General features: G+C 63.6%; 4 non-coding genes across 4 annotated transcripts; all 4 read left to right on the top strand.

Moving 5' to 3' along the window:
• The first annotated feature begins 934 nt into the window (after positions 1 to 934).
• LOC131866542 (5S ribosomal RNA) lies at positions 935 to 1,053 on the top strand. Its single transcript, XR_009365143.1, has one exon. It is a non-coding gene; the product is annotated as a 5S ribosomal RNA (ribosomal RNA).
• A 5,915-nt stretch (positions 1,054 to 6,968) lies between these two features.
• Positions 6,969 to 7,087, top strand: LOC131866567 (5S ribosomal RNA). The gene has a single exon (XR_009365168.1). It is a non-coding gene; the product is annotated as a 5S ribosomal RNA (ribosomal RNA).
• Positions 7,088 to 13,002: 5,915 nt separating this feature from the next.
• Positions 13,003 to 13,121, top strand: LOC131866566 (5S ribosomal RNA). Its single transcript, XR_009365167.1, has one exon. It is a non-coding gene; the product is annotated as a 5S ribosomal RNA (ribosomal RNA).
• Positions 13,122 to 19,011: 5,890 nt separating this feature from the next.
• Positions 19,012 to 19,130, top strand: LOC131866564 (5S ribosomal RNA). Its single transcript, XR_009365165.1, has one exon. It is a non-coding gene; the product is annotated as a 5S ribosomal RNA (ribosomal RNA).
• The last annotated feature ends 1,957 nt before the right edge of the window (positions 19,131 to 21,087 follow it).

The following is a 21,087-nucleotide window of genomic DNA, read 5'->3' as shown; positions in this document are numbered from 1 at the left end:
TGCAAAGGTGGGTGCCAGGGTCAAGGTGAGTGCCAATGTGGGTTCCAAGGTGCCAGGGTCAGGGTGAGTGCCAATGTGGGTTCAAAGGTGCTAAGTTGGGTGCGAGGTTGGGTGCGAGGGTGGGTGGGTGCCAAGGTGTGCTAGGTGGAAGCCCGGGTGGGTCGGCATCCCATGGGTGTCGAGTTGGGTGCCTGATGGGTGCTTCTTGTCAAGTTTTAGTCGTCGGGACTCATTTCGAGCCTTAGAGGTCGTTTCTTGTCCGGTTGCCCTGTCTTCGACCTGGGAACCCAATTTTGGTCCTCGGGTCCCATTTTTTTTTGTCTCGCATCCCACTTTTGGCCTGTGGCCTTTTCGGGGTCGATTCTCGTTTTGGGCATCAGAGCATGTTTCTTCTCCTAAAACCCAATATTTGTTTATTAAGTCTCGGAACACATTTTTGTTCTCGTGGACCCATCATGGGTCTTGGAACGCATTTGTGGTCCTTGGGTCCCATTTTGCATCCCGAAACTTGTGTTTTGGTGCTTGATCCCTATTTTGGGTGCCCACCTTGCACCAAGTGCGCACCCGGGGCAAACCGAGCGCCTTGGTGCACCGGGGCAAGATCGAGCGTGCACCCGAGGCGCCCCGAACATGCACCAAGGTGCACTCGGCCCACATGTGAGCGCAGGTCGTTGCGCCCGAGGTGGTGTGTGGGCACCGCGTTGCAGACGGGACACTGCACGCACACGACGCCCCGTCCAGGTGCACGCACGTAGGCCGGGCCGGGTGCACACCCGACGCCCTAGCAAGGTGCGCGCACCCGGGCAGGGCTCACACTTGGCGAACGGGGCGCACTTCGCGAGGGAGGGTGTGCACCTCGACGGGGGTGGGTGGCCGGGGTGGATTCGCACGTGGGTCGCGGTTTGCTAAGTACACACTGCGACAAGCTCATAACGGGTGCGATCATACCAGCGTTAGTGCACCGGATCCCATCAGAACTCCGCAGTTAAGCGCGCTTGGGCCGGAGTAGTACTAGGATGGGTGACCTCCCGGGAAGTCCCGGTGTTGCACCCTTTCTTAGTTTTTCGCCGGGCGTCGCAATGCTATTTGAATAAACCTTTTGCCCGTTTGCGTTCTCGTCGGGGCCGGGCCGGGCCGGGGTGCGCTGCCCGCACTACCGCGCGCGCGGGGGCGACACCGAGCGCGCACCCGAGGCGCCCCGAGCACACAGGCCACGGTGCAACCCGGGCGTTGTGCGCGCACCCCGGTGCGCCCGAGGTGCTGCGCGCGCACCCAGGTGAAATCGGTGTGCACCTCGGCCAGTGCGCGCTCGGTCGAGTCGCGCACGTTGGCCAAGGTGCACGGTGATGTTTCTTACTCTAAGGTTCCGCACCAGACGCCCGGGACAGGTGAGCGAAGCTGGGCGGGGCCGGGTGCGCGGCCGGGGCAGGTGCACGCAGCTGGAGAGAGCTTTGGAGCACACCAGAGGTGCGCACCTTGGAGCACACTTCGGAGCGCACCAATGATGCGCTCCATTCAAAAGTTTCCTGAAAAGGCAAAAAAAGTTGAGATTATAGAATTTCCCACTTGAGAGATTGTAAAAAAAAAAAATTTAAAATGAAGGAAACGCGGGTGCCAAGGTGTGCGCGCCCGGGTGCGCAGCCCAGCCAAGGTGTGCGCACCAAGGCGCCCACCCTGGCGAAGGTGCACGCAAGGTGCGCACCCGAGGCAAACCGGACAATTAACCCAACTTTCGACTTCGCGCGCACCTGCGCACCTTGGAGCGCACTTCGGAGCGCTCCTTGTTGCGCACCAATCTTGGGCACCTCGGAGTGCACCATGGCGCCCACCAAGGTGCGCACCCGGGGCAAACCGAGCTCCGACTTCGTGCGCACCTTGGAGCGCACGAAAGGTGCGCACCATGGCGCCCACCAAGGTGCGCAGCCCAGCCAAGGCGTGCGCATCAAGGTGCGCACCCTGGCGAAGGTGCGCACCCGGGGCAAACCGAGCTCCGACTTCGTGCGCACCTTGGAGCGCACAAAGGGTGCGCAACCCAGCCAAGGTGTGCGCACCCCGGGCAAACCGAGCTCCGAATCGTGCGCACCTTGGAGCACACTTCGGAGCCCTCCTTGGTGCGCACCGATGTTGCGCACCTCGGAGCGCACCCGGGGAAAACAATGCAATTAACCCGACTTTCGACTTCGTGGGCACCTCGGAGCGCTCTCGGGTTCGCACCTCGGAGCACACCGAGGTGCGCACCTTTGATGCGCTGCCTTCACCAATTTCCAGAAAAGGCAAGAAAACATTGAGAAGGTGTGCGCACCGAGGTGCCCACCCTGGCGAAGGTGCACGCGAGGTGCGCACCCGGGGCAAACCGGGCTCCGACTTCGTGCACGCCATGCTGCGCACCTTGGAGGGCCATGGTGCGCACCTTGGAGCACACTTCGGAGCGCTCAATGGTGCCCAACCCAGCCAAGGTGCCCACCGCGGCGAAGGTGCACGCGAGGTGCGCACCCGGGGCAAACCGGGCTCCGACTTCGTGCACGCCGCACCTTGGAGCACACTTCGGAGCGCTCCTTGGTGCGCACCAGGGCGCGCAACCCAGCCGAGGTGCCCACCCCGGCGAAGGTGCACGCGGGGTGCGCACCCGAGGCAAACCGGGCTCCGACTTCGTGCACGCCATGGTGCCCACCGCGGCGAAGGTGCACGCGAGGTGCGCACCCGGGGCAAACCGGGCTCCGACTTCGTGCACGCCGCACCTTGGAGCACACTTCGGAGCGCTCCTTGGTGCGCACCAGGGCGCGCAACCCAGCCGAGGTGCCCACCCCGGCGAAGGTGCACGCGAGGTGCGCACCCGGGGCAAACCGGGCTCCGACTTCGTGCACGCCATGGTGCCCACCGCGGCGAAGGTGCACGCGAGGTGCGCACCCGGGGCAAACCGGGCTCCGACTTCGTGCACGCCGCACCTTGGAGCACACTTCGGAGCGCTCCTTGGTGCGCACCATGGTGCCCACCAAGGCGCGCAACCCCGCCGAAGGTGCACGCGAGGTGCGCACCCGGGGCAAACCGGGCTCCGACTTCGTGCACGCCGCACCTTGGAGCACACTTCGGAGCGCTCCTTGGTGCGCACCAGGGCGCGCAACCCCGCCGAAGGTGCACGCGAGGTGCGCACCCGGGGCAAACCGGGCTCCGACTTCGTGCACGCCATGGTGCGCACCAGGGTGCCCACCGCGGCGAAGGTGCGCACCCGGGGCAAACCGGGCTCCGACTTCGTGCACGCCGCACCTTGGAGCACACTTCGGAGCGCTCCTTGGTGCGCACCAGGGCGCGCAACCCAGCCGAGGTGCCCACCCCGGCGAAGGTGCACGCGAGGTGCGCACCCGGGGCAAACCGGGCTCCGACTTCGTGCACGCCATGGTGCCCACCGCGGCGAAGGTGCGCACCCGGGGCAAACCGGGCTAGGACTTCGTGCACGCCGCACCTTGGAGCACACTTCGGAGCGCTCCTTGGTGCGCACCATGGTGCCCACCAGGCCGCGCAACCCAGCCAAGGTGTGCGCACCAAGGTGCACGCGAGGTGCGCACCCGGGGCAAACCGGGGTCCGGCTTCGTGCACGCCGCACCTTGGAGCACACATCGGGGCGCTCCCGGGTTCGCACCGGCGTTGCGCACCGTGGTGGGCACCTCGGAGCGCACCGTGGTGGGCACCTCGGAGCACACCAAGGTGGGCAGCGAGGTGCGCACCTTTGATGCGATGCCTTCACTAATTTCCATAAAAGGCAAAAGAAAACGAGATTTTAAAATTTCCGTTTTGAAAGATAGTGAGAAAAAGGGAATGCTGGTGCCATCTTGAGCCCGCCCTGGTGCGCAGCCCAGCCAAGGTGTGCGCACCAAGGTGCCCACCCTGGCGAAGGTGCGCGCCCGGGCAATTAACCCAACTTCCAACTTCGCGCGCGCCAGGGTGGGAGCGCACCCAACAACCGGGCCTGGGAAGAGCCAATGCGAGAAACCCCACCAAACGCTCTGACAAAAAAAGAGGGGGCGCTCCAGTAACCCCGCTTCGGAGCGCACCCTGGGCAAACCCAGCCAGGGTGCCCACCCCGGCCAAGGTGCAGGCGAGGTGCGCACCCGGGGCAAACCAGGCTCCGACAACGTGCACGCCGCACCTTGGAGCACACTTCGTAGCGCTCCCGGGTGCGCACCTCAGAGCACACCAAGGTGGGCAGCGAGGTGCGCACCTTTGATGCGCTGCCTTCACTAATTTCCAGAAAAGGCAAAAAAAAGAGGAGATTTTAAAATTTCCGTTTTGAAAGATAGTGAAAAAAACGGAACGCGGGTGCCATCTTGAGCCCGCCCGGGTGCACAGCCCAGGTAAGGTGCCCACCCTGGCAAAGGTGCGCACCCGGGCAATTAACCCTACTTCCGACTTCGTGCGCGCCAGGGTGGCAACCGGGCCTGGGAAGAGCCAATGCGAGAAACCCCACCAAACGCTCCGACAAAAAAAGAGGCGGCGCTCCAATAACCCCGCTTCGGAGCGCAGCCGGGGCAAACCCAGCCAAGGTGCCCACCCCGACGAAGGTGCACGCGAGGTGCGCACCCGGGGCAAACCGGGCTCCGACAACGTGCACGCAGCACCTTGGAGCACACTTCGAAGCACTCCCGGGTGCCCACCGGCGTTGCGCACCGTGGTGGGCAGCGAGGTGCGCACCTTTGATGCGCTGCCTTCACTAATTTCCAGAAAAGGCAAAAAAAAATGAGATTTTAAAATTTCCGTTTTGAAAGATAGTGAAAAAAACGGAACGCGGGTGCCATCTTGAGCCCGCCCTGGTGCGCAGCCCAGGCAAGGCATGCGCACCAAGGTGCCCACCCGCGGTGCACGCCCGGGGCAAACCGGGCTCCGACTTCGTGCAGGCCGCACCTTGGAGCACACTTCGGAGCGCTCCTTGGTGCGCACCATGGTGCCCACCAGGGCGCACCCGGGGCAAACCGGGCTCCGACTTCGTGCACGCCGCACCTTGGAGCACACATCGGAGCGCTCCCAGGTTCGCACCAGCGTTGCGCACCTTTGATGCGCTGCCTTCACTAATTTCCAGAAAAGGCAAAAAAAAACGATATTTTAAAATTTCCGTTCTGAAAGATAGTGAAAAAAACGGAACGCGGGTGCCATCTTGAGCCCTTCCTGGTGCGCAGCCCAGGCAAGTTGTGCGCACCAAGGTGCCCACCCTGGCGGAGGTGCGCGCCCGGGGCAAACCGGGCTCCGACTTCGTGCACTGCATGGTGCCCACCAAGGCGCGCAACCCAGCCAAGGTGCCCACCGCAGCGAAGGTGCACGCGAGGTGCGCACCCGAGGTGCACACCCGGGGCAAACCGAGCTCCGACTTCGTGCACGCCGCACCTTGGAGCACACTTCAGAGCGCTCCTTGGTGCGCACCAGGGCGCGCAACCCAGCCAAGGTGCTCACCCCGGCGAAGGTGCACGCGAGGTGCGCACCCGGGGCAAGCCGGGCTCGGACTTCGTGCACGCCGCACCTTGGAGCACACATCGGAGCGCTCCCGGGTTCGCACCAGCATTGCGCACCTTTGATGCGCTGCCTTCACTAATTTCCAGAAAAGGCAAAAAAAAAAAAAAAACGAGATTTTAAAATTTCCGTTTTGAAAGATAGTGAAAAAAACGGAACGCGGGTGCCATCTTGAGCCCGCCCTGGTGTGCAGCCCAGGCAAGTTGTGCGCACCAAGGCACCCACCCTGGCCAAGGTGGGTCACGGGGTGGGTCCTAGGGTGGGTAACGGGGTGGGTACTAAGGTGCGTGCCAAGGTGGGTCATGGGGTGGGTGCCAAGGTGGGCACCAGGGTGGGTGTGCACCAACCCTAGCCAGGGTAGGTCACGGGGTGGTTGTCGGGGTGGGCGTCAAGGAGCCAAGGTGGGTGGCAAGTAGCCAAGTTGCGTGCCAAGGTGGGTGTCGGGGTGGGTGCCAAGGATCCAAGGTGGGTGCCAAGGAACCAAGGTGGGTGTCTGGGTGGGTGCCGAGGTGGGAGCCAGGGTGGGTCCCAAGGTGAGTGCAAAGGTGGGTGCCAGGGTCAAGGTGAGTGCCAATGTGGGTTCCAAGGTGCCAGGGTCAGGGTGAGTGCCAATGTGGGTTCAAAGGTGCTAAGTTGGGTGCGAGGTTGGGTGCGAGGGTGGGTGGGTGCCAAGGTGTGCTAGGTGGAAGCCCGGGTGGGTCGGCATCCCATGGGTGTCGAGTTGGGTGCCTGATGGGTGCTTCTTGTCAAGTTTTAGTCGTCGGGACTCATTTCGAGCCTTAGAGGTCGTTTCTTGTCCGGTTGCCCTGTCTTCGACCTGGGAACCCAATTTTGGTCCTCGGGTCCCATTTTTTTTTGTCTCGCATCCCACTTTTGGCCTGTGGCCTTTTCGGGGTCGATTCTCGTTTTGGGCATCAGAGCATGTTTCTTCTCCTAAAACCCAATATTTGTTTATTAAGTCTCGGAACACATTTTTGTTCTCGTGGACCCATCATGGGTCTTGGAACGCATTTGTGGTCCTTGGGTCCCATTTTGCATCCCGAAACTTGTGTTTTGGTGCTTGATCCCTATTTTGGGTGCCCACCTTGCACCAAGTGCGCACCCGGGGCAAACCGAGCGCCTTGGTGCACCGGGGCAAGATCGAGCGTGCACCCGAGGCGCCCCGAACATGCACCAAGGTGCACTCGGCCCACATGTGAGCGCAGGTCGTTGCGCCCGAGGTGGTGTGTGGGCACCGCGTTGCAGACGGGACACTGCACGCACACGACGCCCCGTCCAGGTGCACGCACGTAGGCCGGGCCGGGTGCACACCCGACGCCCTAGCAAGGTGCGCGCACCCGGGCAGGGCTCACACTTGGCGAACGGGGCGCACTTCGCGAGGGAGGGTGTGCACCTCGACGGGGGTGGGTGGCCGGGGTGGATTCGCACGTGGGTCGCGGTTTGCTAAGTACACACTGCGACAAGCTCATAACGGGTGCGATCATACCAGCGTTAGTGCACCGGATCCCATCAGAACTCCGCAGTTAAGCGCGCTTGGGCCGGAGTAGTACTGGGATGGGTGACCTCCCGGGAAGTCCCGGTGTTGCACCCTTTCTTAGTTTTTCGCCGGGCGTCGCAATGCTATTTGAATAAACCTTTTGCCCGTTTGCGTTCTCGTCGGGGCCGGGCCGGGCCGGGGTGCGCTGCCCGCACTACCGCGCGCGCGGGGGCGACACCGAGCGCGCACCCGAGGCGCCCCGAGCACACAGGCCACGGTGCAACCCGGGCGTTGTGCGCGCACCCCGGTGCGCCCGAGGTGCTGCGCGCGCACCCAGGTGAAATCGGTGTGCACCTCGGCCAGTGCGCGCTCGGTCGAGTCGCGCACGTTGGCCAAGGTGCACGGTGATGTTTCTTACTCTAAGGTTCCGCACCAGACGCCCGGGACAGGTGAGCGAAGCTGGGCGGGGCCGGGTGCGCGGCCGGGGCAGGTGCACGCAGCTGGAGAGAGCTTTGGAGCACACCAGAGGTGCGCACCTTGGAGCACACTTCGGAGCGCACCAATGATGCGCTCCATTCAAAAGTTTCCTGAAAAGGCAAAAAAAGTTGAGATTATAGAATTTCCCACTTGAGAGATTGTAAAAAAAAAAAATTTAAAATGAAGGAAACGCGGGTGCCAAGGTGTGCGCGCCCGGGTGCGCAGCCCAGCCAAGGTGTGCGCACCAAGGCGCCCACCCTGGCGAAGGTGCACGCAAGGTGCGCACCCGAGGCAAACCGGACAATTAACCCAACTTTCGACTTCGCGCGCACCTGCGCACCTTGGAGCGCACTTCGGAGCGCTCCTTGGTGCGCACCAATCTTGGGCACCTCGGAGTGCACCATGGCGCCCACCAAGGTGCGCACCCGGGGCAAACCGAGCTCCGACTTCGTGCGCACCTTGGAGCGCACGAAAGGTGCGCACCATGGCGCCCACCAAGGTGCGCAGCCCAGCCAAGGCGTGCGCATCAAGGTGCGCACCCTGGCGAAGGTGCGCACCCGGGGCAAACCGAGCTCCGACTTCGTGCGCACCTTGGAGCGCACAAAGGGTGCGCAACCCAGCCAAGGTGTGCGCACCCCGGGCAAACCGAGCTCCGAATCGTGCGCACCTTGGAGCACACTTCGGAGCCCTCCTTGGTGCGCACCGATGTTGCGCACCTCGGAGCGCACCCGGGGAAAACAATGCAATTAACCCGACTTTCGACTTCGTGGGCACCTCGGAGCGCTCTCGGGTTCGCACCTCGGAGCACACCGAGGTGCGCACCTTTGATGCGCTGCCTTCACCAATTTCCAGAAAAGGCAAGAAAACATTGAGAAGGTGTGCGCACCGAGGTGCCCACCCTGGCGAAGGTGCACGCGAGGTGCGCACCCGGGGCAAACCGGGCTCCGACTTCGTGCACGCCATGCTGCGCACCTTGGAGGGCCATGGTGCGCACCTTGGAGCACACTTCGGAGCGCTCAATGGTGCCCAACCCAGCCAAGGTGCCCACCGCGGCGAAGGTGCACGCGAGGTGCGCACCCGGGGCAAACCGGGCTCCGACTTCGTGCACGCCGCACCTTGGAGCACACTTCGGAGCGCTCCTTGGTGCGCACCAGGGCGCGCAACCCAGCCGAGGTGCCCACCCCGGCGAAGGTGCACGCGGGGTGCGCACCCGGGGCAAACCGGGCTCCGACTTCGTGCACGCCATGGTGCCCACCGCGGCGAAGGTGCACGCGAGGTGCGCACCCGGGGCAAACCGGGCTCCGACTTCGTGCACGCCGCACCTTGGAGCACACTTCGGAGCGCTCCTTGGTGCGCACCAGGGCGCGCAACCCAGCCGAGGTGCCCACCGCGGCGAAGGTGCACGCGAGGTGCGCACCCGGGGCAAACCGGGCTCCGACTTCGTGCACGCCATGGTGCCCACCGCGGCGAAGGTGCACGCGAGGTGCGCACCCGGGGCAAACCGGGCTCCGACTTCGTGCACGCCGCACCTTGGAGCACACTTCGGAGCGCTCCTTGGTGCGCACCATGGTGCCCACCAGGGCGCGCAACCCCGCCGAAGGTGCACGCGAGGTGCGCACCCGGGGCAAACCGGGCTCCGACTTCGTGCACGCCGCACCTTGGAGCACACTTCGGAGCGCTCCTTGGTGCGCACCAGGGCGCGCAACCCCGCCGAAGGTGCACGCGAGGTGCGCATCCGGGGCAAACCGGGCTCCGACTTCGTGCACGCCATGGTGCGCACCAGGGTGCCCACCGCGGCGAAGGTGCGCACCCGGGGCAAACCGGGCTCCGACTTCGTGCACGCCGCACCTTGGAGCACACTTCGGAGCGCTCCTTGGTGCGCACCAGGGCGCGCAACCCAGCCGAGGTGCCCACCCCGGCGAAGGTGCACGCGAGGTGCGCACCCGGGGCAAACCGGGCTCCGACTTCGTGCACGCCATGGTGCCCACCGCGGCGAAGGTGCGCACCCGGGGCAAACCGGGCTAGGACTTCGTGCACGCCGCACCTTGGAGCACACTTCGGAGCGCTCCTTGGTGCGCACCATGGTGCCCACCAGGCCGCGCAACCCAGCCAAGGTGTGCGCACCAAGGTGCACGCGAGGTGCGCACCCGGGGCAAACCGGGGTCCGGCTTCGTGCACGCCGCACCTTGGAGCACACATCGGGGCGCTCCCGGGTTCGCACCGGCGTTGCGCACCGTGGTGGGCACCTCGGAGCGCACCGTGGTGGGCACCTCGGAGCACACCAAGGTGGGCAGCGAGGTGCGCACCTTTGATGCGATGCCTTCACTAATTTCCATAAAAGGCAAAAGAAAACGAGATTTTAAAATTTCCGTTTTGAAAGATAGTGAGAAAAAGGGAATGCTGGTGCCATCTTGAGCCCGCCCTGGTGCGCAGCCCAGCCAAGGTGTGCGCACCAAGGTGCCCACCCTGGCGAAGGTGCACGCCCGGGCAATTAACCCAACTTCCAACTTCGCGCGCGCCAGGGTGGGAGCGCACCCAACAACCGGGCCTGGGAAGAGCCAATGCGAGAAACCCCACCAAACGCTCTGACAAAAAAAGAGGGGGCGCTCCAGTAACCCCGCTTCGGAGCGCACCCTGGGCAAACCCAGCCAGGGTGCCCACCCCGGCCAAGGTGCAGGCGAGGTGCGCACCCGGGGCAAACCGGGCTCCGACAACGTGCACGCCGCACCTTGGAGCACACTTCGTAGCGCTCCCGGGTGCGCACCTCAGAGCACACCAAGGTGGGCAGCGAGGTGCGCACCTTTGATGCGCTGCCTTCACTAATTTCCAGAAAAGGCAAAAAAAAGAGGAGATTTTAAAATTTCCGTTTTGAAAGATAGTGAAAAAAACGGAACGCGGGTGCCATCTTGAGCCCGCCCTGGTGCACAGCCCAGGTAAGGTGCCCACCCTGGCAAAGGTGCGCACCCGGGCAATTAACCCTACTTCCGACTTCGTGCGCGCCAGGGTGGCAACCGGGCCTGGGAAGAGCCAATGCGAGAAACCCCACCAAACGCTCCGACAAAAAAAGAGGCGGCGCTCCAATAACCCCGCTTCGGAGCGCAGCCGGGGCAAACCCAGCCAAGGTGCCCACCCCGACGAAGGTGCACGCGAGGTGCGCACCCGGGGCAAACCGGGCTCCGACAACGTGCACGCAGCACCTTGGAGCACACTTCGAAGCACTCCCGGGTGCCCACCGGCGTTGCGCACCGTGGTGGGCAGCGAGGTGCGCACCTTTGATGCGCTGCCTTCACTAATTTCCAGAAAAGGAAAAAAAAAATGAGATTTTAAAATTTCCGTTTTGAAAGATAGTGAAAAAAACGGAACGCGGGTGCCATCTTGAGCCCGCCCTGGTGCGCAGCCCAGGCAAGGCATGCGCACCAAGGTGCCCACCCGCGGTGCACGCCCGGGGCAAACCGGGCTCCGACTTCGTGCAGGCCGCACCTTGGAGCACACTTCGGAGCGCTCCTTGGTGCGCACCATGGTGCCCACCAGGGCGCACCCGGGGCAAACCGGGCTCCGACTTCGTGCACGCCGCACCTTGGAGCACACATCGGAGCGCTCCCAGGTTCGCACCAGCGTTGCGCACCTTTGATGCGCTGCCTTCACTAATTTCCAGAAAAGGCAAAAAAAAACGATATTTTAAAATTTCCGTTCTGAAAGATAGTGAAAAAAACGGAACGCGGGTGCCATCTTGAGCCCTTCCTGGTGCGCAGCCCAGGCAAGTTGTGCGCACCAAGGTGCCCACCCTGGCGGAGGTGCGCGCCCGGGGCAAACCGGGCTCCGACTTCGTGCACTGCATGGTGCCCACCAAGGCGCGCAACCCAGCCAAGGTGCCCACCGCAGCGAAGGTGCACGCGAGGTGCGCACCCGAGGTGCACACCCGGGGCAAACCGAGCTCCGACTTCGTGCACGCCGCACCTTGGAGCACACTTCAGAGCGCTCCTTGGTGCGCACCAGGGCGCGCAACCCAGCCAAGGTGCTCACCCCGGCGAAGGTGCACGCGAGGTGCGCACCCGGGGCAAGCCGGGCTCGGACTTCGTGCACGCCGCACCTTGGAGCACACATCGGAGCGCTCCCGGGTTCGCACCAGCATTGCGCACCTTTGATGCGCTGCCTTCACTAATTTCCAGAAAAGGCAAAAAAAAAAAAAAAACGAGATTTTAAAATTTCCGTTTTGAAAGATAGTGAAAAAAACGGAACGCGGGTGCCATCTTGAGCCCGCCCTGGTGTGCAGCCCAGGCAAGTTGTGCGCACCAAGGCACCCACCCTGGCCAAGGTGGGTCACGGGGTGGGTCCTAGGGTGGGTAACGGGGTGGGTACTAAGGTGCGTGCCAAGGTGGGTCATGGGGTGGGTGCCAAGGTGGGCACCAGGGTGGGTGTGCACCAACCCTAGCCAGGGTAGGTCACGGGGTGGTTGTCGGGGTGGGCGTCAAGGAGCCAAGGTGGGTGGCAAGTAGCCAAGTTGCGTGCCAAGGTGGGTGTCGGGGTGGGTGCCAAGGATCCAAGGTGGGTGCCAAGGAACCAAGGTGGGTGTCTGGGTGGGTGCCGAGGTGGGAGCCAGGGTGGGTCCCAAGGTGAGTGCAAAGGTGGGTGCCAGGGTCAAGGTGAGTGCCAATGTGGGTTCCAAGGTGCCAGGGTCAGGGTGAGTGCCAATGTGGGTTCAAAGGTGCTAAGTTGGGTGCGAGGTTGGGTGCGAGGGTGGGTGGGTGCCAAGGTGTGCTAGGTGGAAGCCCGGGTGGGTCGGCATCCCATGGGTGTCGAGTTGGGTGCCTGATGGGTGCTTCTTGTCAAGTTTTAGTCGTCGGGACTCATTTCGAGCCTTAGAGGTCGTTTCTTGTCCGGTTGCCCTGTCTTCGACCTGGGAACCCAATTTTGGTCCTCGGGTCCCATTTTTTTTTGTCTCGCATCCCACTTTTGGCCTGTGGCCTTTTCGGGGTCGATTCTCGTTTTGGGCATCAGAGCATGTTTCTTCTCCTAAAACCCAATATTTGTTTATTAAGTCTCGGAACACATTTTTGTTCTCGTGGACCCATCATGGGTCTTGGAACGCATTTGTGGTCCTTGGGTCCCATTTTGCATCCCGAAACTTGTGTTTTGGTGCTTGATCCCTATTTTGGGTGCCCACCTTGCACCAAGTGCGCACCCGGGGCAAACCGAGCGCCTTGGTGCACCGGGGCAAGATCGAGCGTGCACCCGAGGCGCCCCGAACATGCACCAAGGTGCACTCGGCCCACATGTGAGCGCAGGTCGTTGCGCCCGAGGTGGTGTGTGGGCACCGCGTTGCAGACGGGACACTGCACGCACACGACGCCCCGTCCAGGTGCACGCACGTAGGCCGGGCCGGGTGCACACCCGATGCCCTAGCAAGGTGCGCGCACCCGGGCAGGGCTCACACTTGGCGAACGGGGCGCACTTCGCGAGGGAGGGTGTGCACCTCGACGGGGGTGGGTGGCCGGGGTGGATTCGCACGTGGGTCGCGGTTTGCTAAGTACACACTGCGACAAGCTCATAACGGGTGCGATCATACCAGCGTTAGTGCACCGGATCCCATCAGAACTCCGCAGTTAAGCGCGCTTGGGCCGGAGTAGTACTGGGATGGGTGACCTCCCGGGAAGTCCCGGTGTTGCACCCTTTCTTAGTTTTTCGCCGGGCGTCGCAATGCTATTTGAATAAACCTTTTGCCCGTTTGCGTTCTCGTCGGGGCCGGGCCGGGCCGGGGTGCGCTGCCCGCACTACCGCGCGCGCGGGGGCGACACCGAGCGCGCACCCGAGGCGCCCCGAGCACACAGGCCACGGTGCAACCCGGGCGTTGTGCGCGCACCCCGGTGCGCCCGAGGTGCTGCGCGCGCACCCAGGTGAAATCGGTGTGCACCTCGGCCAGTGCGCGCTCGGTCGAGTCGCGCACGTTGGCCAAGGTGCACGGTGATGTTTCTTACTCTAAGGTTCCGCACCAGACGCCCGGGACAGGTGAGCGAAGCTGGGCGGGGCCGGGTGCGCGGCCGGGGCAGGTGCACGCAGCTGGAGAGAGCTTTGGAGCACACTTCGGAGCGCACCAATGATGCGCTCCATTCAAAAGTTTCCTGAAAAGGCAAAAAAAGTTGAGATTATAGAATTTCCCACTTGAGAGATTGTAAAAAAAAAAAATTTAAAATGAAGGAAACGCGGGTGCCAAGGTGTGCGCGCCCGGGTGCGCAGCCCAGCCAAGGTGTGCGCACCAAGGCGCCCACCCTGGCGAAGGTGCACGCAAGGTGCGCACCCGAGGCAAACCGGACAATTAACCCAACTTTCGACTTCGCGCGCACCTGCGCACCTTGGAGCGCACTTCGGAGCGCTCCTTGGTGCGCACCAATCTTGGGCACCTCGGAGTGCACCATGGCGCCCACCAAGGTGCGCACCCGGGGCAAACCGAGCTCCGACTTCGTGCGCACCTTGGAGCGCACGAAAGGTGCGCACCATGGCGCCCACCAAGGTGCGCAGCCCAGCCAAGGCGTGCGCATCAAGGTGCGCACCCTGGCGAAGGTGCGCACCCGGGGCAAACCGAGCTCCGACTTCGTGCGCACCTTGGAGCGCACAAAGGGTGCGCAACCCAGCCAAGGTGTGCGCACCCCGGGCAAACCGAGCTCCGAATCGTGCGCACCTTGGAGCACACTTCGGAGCCCTCCTTGGTGCGCACCGATGTTGCGCACCTCGGAGCGCACCCGGGGAAAACAATGCAATTAACCCGACTTTCGACTTCGTGGGCACCTCGGAGCGCTCTCGGGTTCGCACCTCGGAGCACACCGAGGTGCGCACCTTTGATGCGCTGCCTTCACCAATTTCCAGAAAAGGCAAGAAAACATTGAGAAGGTGTGCGCACCGAGGTGCCCACCCTGGCGAAGGTGCACGCGAGGTGCGCACCCGGGGCAAACCGGGCTCCGACTTCGTGCACGCCATGCTGCGCACCTTGGAGGGCCATGGTGCGCACCTTGGAGCACACTTCGGAGCGCTCAATGGTGCCCAACCCAGCCAAGGTGCCCACCGCGGCGAAGGTGCACGCGAGGTGCGCACCCGGGGCAAACCGGGCTCCGACTTCGTGCACGCCGCACCTTGGAGCACACTTCGGAGCGCTCCTTGGTGCGCACCAGGGCGCGCAACCCAGCCGAGGTGCCCACCCCGGCGAAGGTGCACGCGGGGTGCGCACCCGGGGCAAACCGGGCTCCGACTTCGTGCACGCCATGGTGCCCACCGCGGCGAAGGTGCACGCGAGGTGCGCACCCGGGGCAAACCGGGCTCCGACTTCGTGCACGCCGCACCTTGGAGCACACTTCGGAGCGCTCCTTGGTGCGCACCAGGGCGCGCAACCCAGCCGAGGTGCCCACCCCGGCGAAGGTGCACGCGAGGTGCGCACCCGGGGCAAACCGGGCTCCGACTTCGTGCACGCCATGGTGCCCACCGCGGCGAAGGTGCACGCGAGGTGCGCACCCGGGGCAAACCGGGCTCCGACTTCGTGCACGCCGCACCTTGGAGCACACTTCGGAGCGCTCCTTGGTGCGCACCATGGTGCCCACCAGGGCGCGCAACCCCGCCGAAGGTGCACGCGAGGTGCGCACCCGGGGCAAACCGGGCTCCGACTTCGTGCACGCCGCACCTTGGAGCACACTTCGGAGCGCTCCTTGGTGCGCACCAGGGCGCGCAACCCCGCCGAAGGTGCACGCGAGGTGCGCACCCGGGGCAAACCGGGCTCCGACTTCGTGCACGCCATGGTGCGCACCAGGGTGCCCACCGCGGCGAAGGTGCGCACCCGGGGCAAACCGGGCTCCGACTTCGTGCACGCCGCACCTTGGAGCACACTTCGGAGCGCTCCTTGGTGCGCACCAGGGCGCGCAACCCAGCCGAGGTGCCCACCCCGGCGAAGGTGCACGCGAGGTGCGCACCCGGGGCAAACCGGGCTCCGACTTCGTGCACGCCATGGTGCCCACCGCGGCGAAGGTGCGCACCCGGGGCAAACCGGGCTAGGACTTCGTGCACGCCGCACCTTGGAGCACACTTTGGAGCGCTCCTTGGTGCGCACCATGGTGCCCACCAGGCCGCGCAACCCAGCCAAGGTGTGCGCACCAAGGTGCACGCGAGGTGCGCACCCGGGGCAAACCGGGGTCCGGCTTCGTGCACGCCGCACCTTGGAGCACACATCGGGGCGCTCCCGGGTTCGCACCGGCGTTGCGCACCGTGGTGGGCACCTCGGAGCGCACCGTGGTGGGCACCTCGGAGCACACCAAGGTGGGCAGCGAGGTGCGCACCTTTGATGCGATGCCTTCACTAATTTCCATAAAAGGCAAAAAAAAACGAGATTTTAAAATTTCCGTTTTGAAAGATAGTGAGAAAAAGGGAATGCTGGTGCCATCTTGAGCCCGCCCTGGTGCGCAGCCCAGCCAAGGTGTGCGCACCAAGGTGCCCACCCTGGCGAAGGTGCGCGCCCGGGCAATTAACCCAACTTCCAACTTCGCGCGCGCCAGGGTGGGAGCGCACCCAACAACCGGGCCTGGGAAGAGCCAATGCGAGAAACCCCACCAAACGCTCTGACAAAAAAAGAGGGGGCGCTCCAGTAACCCCGCTTCGGAGCGCACCCTGGGCAAACCCAGCCAGGGTGCCCACCCCGGCCAAGGTGCAGGCGAGGTGCGCACCCGGGGCAAACCGGGCTCCGACAACGTGCACGCCGCACCTTGGAGCACACTTCGTAGCGCTCCCGGGTGCGCACCTCAGAGCACACCAAGGTGGGCAGCGAGGTGCGCACCTTTGATGCGCTGCCTTCACTAATTTCCAGAAAAGGCAAAAAAAAGAGGAGATTTTAAAATTTCCGTTTTGAAAGATAGTGAAAAAAACGGAACGCGGGTGCCATCTTGAGCCCGCCCTGGTGCACAGCCCAGGTAAGGTGCCCACCCTGGCAAAGGTGCGCACCCGGGCAATTAACCCTACTTCCGACTTCGTGCGCGCCAGGGTGGCAACCGGGCCTGGGAAGAGCCAATGCGAGAAACCCCACCAAACGCTCCGACAAAAAAAGAGGCGGCGCTCCAATAACCCCGCTTCGGAGCGCAGCCGGGGCAAACCCAGCCAAGGTGCCCACCCCGACGAAGGTGCACGCGAGGTGCGCACCCGGGGCAAACCGGGCTCCGACAACGTGCACGCAGCACCTTGGAGCACACTTCGAAGCACTCCCGGGTGCCCACCGGCGTTGCGCACCGTGGTGGGCAGCGAGGTGCGCACCTTTGATGCGCTGCCTTCACTAATTTCCAGAAAAGGCAAAAAAAAATGAGATTTTAAAATTTCCGTTTTGAAAGATAGTGAAAAAAACGGAACGCGGGTGCCATCTTGAGCCCGCCCTGGTGCGCAGCCCAGGCAAGGCATGCGCACCAAGGTGCCCACCCGCGGTGCACGCCCGGGGCAAACCGGGCTCCGACTTCGTGCAGGCCGCACCTTGGAGCACACTTCGGAGCGCTCCTTGGTGCGCACCATGGTGCCCACCAGGGCGCACCCGGGGCAAACCGGGCTCCGACTTCGTGCACGCCGCACCTTGGAGCACACATCGGAGCGCTCCCAGGTTCGCACCAGCGTTGCGCACCTTTGATGCGCTGCCTTCACTAATTTCCAGAAAAGGCAAAAAAAAACGATATTTTAAAATTTCCGTTCTGAAAGATAGTGAAAAAAACGGAACGCGGGTGCCATCTTGAGCCCTTCCTGGTGCGCAGCCCAGGCAAGTTGTGCGCACCAAGGTGCCCACCCTGGCGGAGGTGCGCGCCCGGGGCAAACCGGGCTCCGACTTCGTGCACTGCATGGTGCCCACCAAGGCGCGCAACCCAGCCAAGGTGCCCACCGCAGCGAAGGTGCACGCGAGGTGCGCACCCGAGGTGCACACCCGGGGCAAACCGAGCTCCGACTTCGTGCACGCCGCACCTTGGAGCACACTTCAGAGCGCTCCTTGGTGCGCACCAGGGCGCGCAACCCAGCCAAGGTGCTCACCCCGGCGAAGGTGCACGCGAGGTGCGCACCCGGGGCAAGCCGGGCTCGGACTTCGTGCACGCCGCACCTTGGAGCACACATCGGAGCGCTCCCGGGTTCGCACCAGCATTGCGCACCTTTGATGCGCTGCCTTCACTAATTTCCAGAAAAGGCAAAAAAAAAAAAAAAATGAGATTTTAAAATTTCCGTTTTGAAAGATAGTGAAAAAAACGGAACGCGGGTGCCATCTTGAGCCCGCCCTGGTGTGCAGCCCAGGCAAGTTGTGCGCACCAAGGCACCCACCCTGGCCAAGGTGGGTCACGGGGTGGGTCCTAGGGTGGGTAACGGGGTGGGTACTAAGGTGCGTGCCAAGGTGGGTCATGGGGTGGGTGCCAAGGTGGGCACCAGGGTGGGTGTGCACCAACCCTAGCCAGGGTAGGTCACGGGGTGGTTGTCGGGGTGGGCGTCAAGGAGCCAAGGTGGGTGGCAAGTAGCCAAGTTGCGTGCCAAGGTGGGTGTCGGGGTGGGTGCCAAGGATCCAAGGTGGGTGCCAAGGAACCAAGGTGGGTGTCTGGGTGGGTGCCGAGGTGGGAGCCAGGGTGGGTCCCAAGGTGAGTGCAAAGGTGGGTGCCAGGGTCAAGGTGAGTGCCAATGTGGGTTCCAAGGTGCCAGGGTCAGGGTGAGTGCCAATGTGGGTTCAAAGGTGCTAAGTTGGGTGCGAGGTTGGGTGCGAGGGTGGGTGGGTGCCAAGGTGTGCTAGGTGGAAGCCCGGGTGGGTCGGCATCCCATGGGTGTCGAGCTGGGTGCCTGATGGGTGCTTCTTGTCAAGTTTTAGTCGTCGGGACTCATTTCGAGCCTTAGAGGTCGTTTCTTGTCCGGTTGCCCTGTCTTCGACCTGGGAACCCAATTTTGGTCCTCGGGTCCCATTTTTTTTTGTCTCGCATCCCACTTTTGGCTTGTGGCCTTTTCGGGGTCGATTCTCGTTTTGGGCATCAGAGCATGTTTCTTCTCCTAAAACCCAATATTTGTTTATTAAGTCTCGGAACACATTTTTGTTCTCGTGGACCCATCATGGGTCTTGGAACGCATTTGTGGTCCTTGGGTCCCATTTTGCATCCCGAAACTTGTGTTTTGGTGCTTGATCCCTATTTTGGGTGCCCACCTTGCACCAAGTGCGCACCCGGGGCAAACCGAGCGCCTTGGTGCACCGGGGCAAGATCGAGCGTGCACCCGAGGCGCCCCGAACATGCACCAAGGTGCACTCGGCCCACATGTGAGCGCAGGTCGTTGCGCCCGAGGTGGTGTGTGGGCACCGCGTTGCAGACGGGACACTGCACGCACACGACGCCCCGTCCAGGTGCACGCACGTAGGCCGGGCCGGGTGCACACCCGACGCCCTAGCAAGGTGCGCGCACCCGGGCAGGGCTCACACTTGGCGAACGGGGCGCACTTCGCGAGGGAGGGTGTGCACCTCGACGGGGGTGGGTGGCCGGGGTGGATTCGCACGTGGGTCGCGGTTTGCTAAGTACACACTGCGACAAGCTCATAACGGGTGCGATCATACCAGCGTTAGTGCACCGGATCCCATCAGAACTCCGCAGTTAAGCGCGCTTGGGCCGGAGTAGTACTGGGATGGGTGACCTCCCGGGAAGTCCCGGTGTTGCACCCTTTTTTAGTTTTTCGCCGGGCGTCGCAATGCTATTTGAATAAACCTTTTGCCCGTTTGCGTTCTCGTCGGGGCCGGGCCGGGCCGGGGTGCGCTGCCCGCACTACCGCGCGCGCGGGGGCGACACCGAGCGCGCACCCGAGGCGCCCCGAGCACACAGGCCACGGTGCAACCCGGGCGTTGTGCGCGCACCCCGGTGCGCCCGAGGTGCTGCGCGCGCACCCAGGTGAAATCGGTGTGCACCTCGGCCAGTGCGCGCTCGGTCGAGTCGCGCACGTTGGCCAAGGTGCACGGTGATGTTTCTTACTCTAAGGTTCCGCACCAGACGCCCGGGACAGGTGAGCGAAGCTGGGCGGGGCCGGGTGCGCGGCCGGGGCAGGTGCACGCAGCTAGAGAGAGCTTTGGAGCACACCAGAGGTGCGCACCTTGGAGCACACTTCGGAGCGCACCAATGATGCGCTCCATTCAAAAGTTTCCTGAAAAGGCAAAAAAAGTTGAGATTATAGAATTTCCCACTTGAGAGATTGTAAAAAAAAAAAATTTAAAATGAAGGAAACGCGGGTGCCAAGGTGTGCGCGCCCGGGTGCGCAGCCCAGCCAAGGTGTGCGCACCAAGGCGCCCACCCTGGCGAAGGTGCACGCAAGGTGCGCACCCGAGGCAAACCGGACAATTAACCCAACTTTCGACTTCGCGCGCACCTGCGCACCTTGGAGCGCACTTCGGAGCGCTCCTTGGTGCGCACCAATCTTGGGCACCTCGGAGTGCACCATGGCGCCCACCAAGGTGCGCACCCGGGGCAAACCGAGCTCCGACTTCGTGCGCACCTTGGAGCGCACGAAAGGTGCGCACCATGGCGCCCACCAAGGTGCGCAGCCCAGCCAAGGCGTGCGCATCAAGGTGCGCACCCTGGCGAAGGTGCGCACCCGGGGCAAACCGAGCTCCGACTTCGTGCGCACCTTGGAGCGCACAAAGGGTGCGCAACCCAGCCAAGGTGTGCGCACCCCGGGCAAACCGAGCTCCGAATCGTGCGCACCTTGGAGCACACTTCGGAGCCCTCCTTGGTGCGCACCGATGTTGCGCACCTCGGAGCGCACCCGGGGAAAACAATGCAATTAACCCGACTTTCGACTTCGTGGGCACCTCGGAGCGCTCTCGGGTTCGCACCTCGGAGCACACCGAGGTGCGCACCTTTGATGCGCTGCCTTCACCAATTTCCAGAAAAGGCAAGAAAACATTGAGAAGGTGTGCGCACCGAGGTGCCCACCCTGGCGAAGGTGCACGCGAGGTGCGCACCCGGGGCAAACCGGGCTCCGACTTCGTGCACGCCATGCTGCGCACCTTGGAGGGCCATGGTGCGCACCTTGGAGCACACTTCGGAGCGCTCAATGGTGCCCAACCCAGCCAAGGTGCCCACCGCGGCGAAGGTGCACGCGAGGTGCGCACCCGGGGCAAACCGGGCTCCGACTTCGTGCACGCCGCACCTTGGAGCACACTTCGGAGCGCTCCTTGGTGCGCACCAGGGCGCGCAACCCAGCCGAGGTGCCCACCCCGGCGAAGGTGCACGCGGGGTGCGCACCCGGGGCAAACCGGGCTCCGACTTCGTGCACGCCATGGTGCCCACCGCGGCGAAGGTGCACGCGAGGTGCGCACCCGGGGCAAACCGGGCTCCGACTTCGTGCACGCCGCACCTTGGAGCACACTTCGGAGCGCTCCTTGGTGCGCACCAGGGCGCGCAACCCAGCCGAGGTGCCCACCCCGGCGAAGGTGCACGCGAGGTGCGCACCCGGGGCAAACCGGGCTCCGACTTCGTGCACGCCATGGTGCCCACCGCGGCGAAGGTGCACGCGAGGTGCGCACCCGGGGCAAACCGGGCTCCGACTTCGTGCACGCCGCACCTTGGAGCACACTTCGGAGCGCTCCTTGGTGCGCACCATGGTGCCCACCAGGGCGCGCAACCCCA

Source organism: Cryptomeria japonica, unplaced genomic scaffold, assembly GCF_030272615.1.
Source record: "Cryptomeria japonica unplaced genomic scaffold, Sugi_1.0 HiC_scaffold_150, whole genome shotgun sequence".
NCBI classification, from domain to species: domain Eukaryota; kingdom Viridiplantae; phylum Streptophyta; class Pinopsida; order Cupressales; family Cupressaceae; genus Cryptomeria; species Cryptomeria japonica.
The sequence above is the reverse complement of the archived record's forward strand: the minus strand, read 5'-3'. Positions and strand labels throughout refer to the sequence as shown.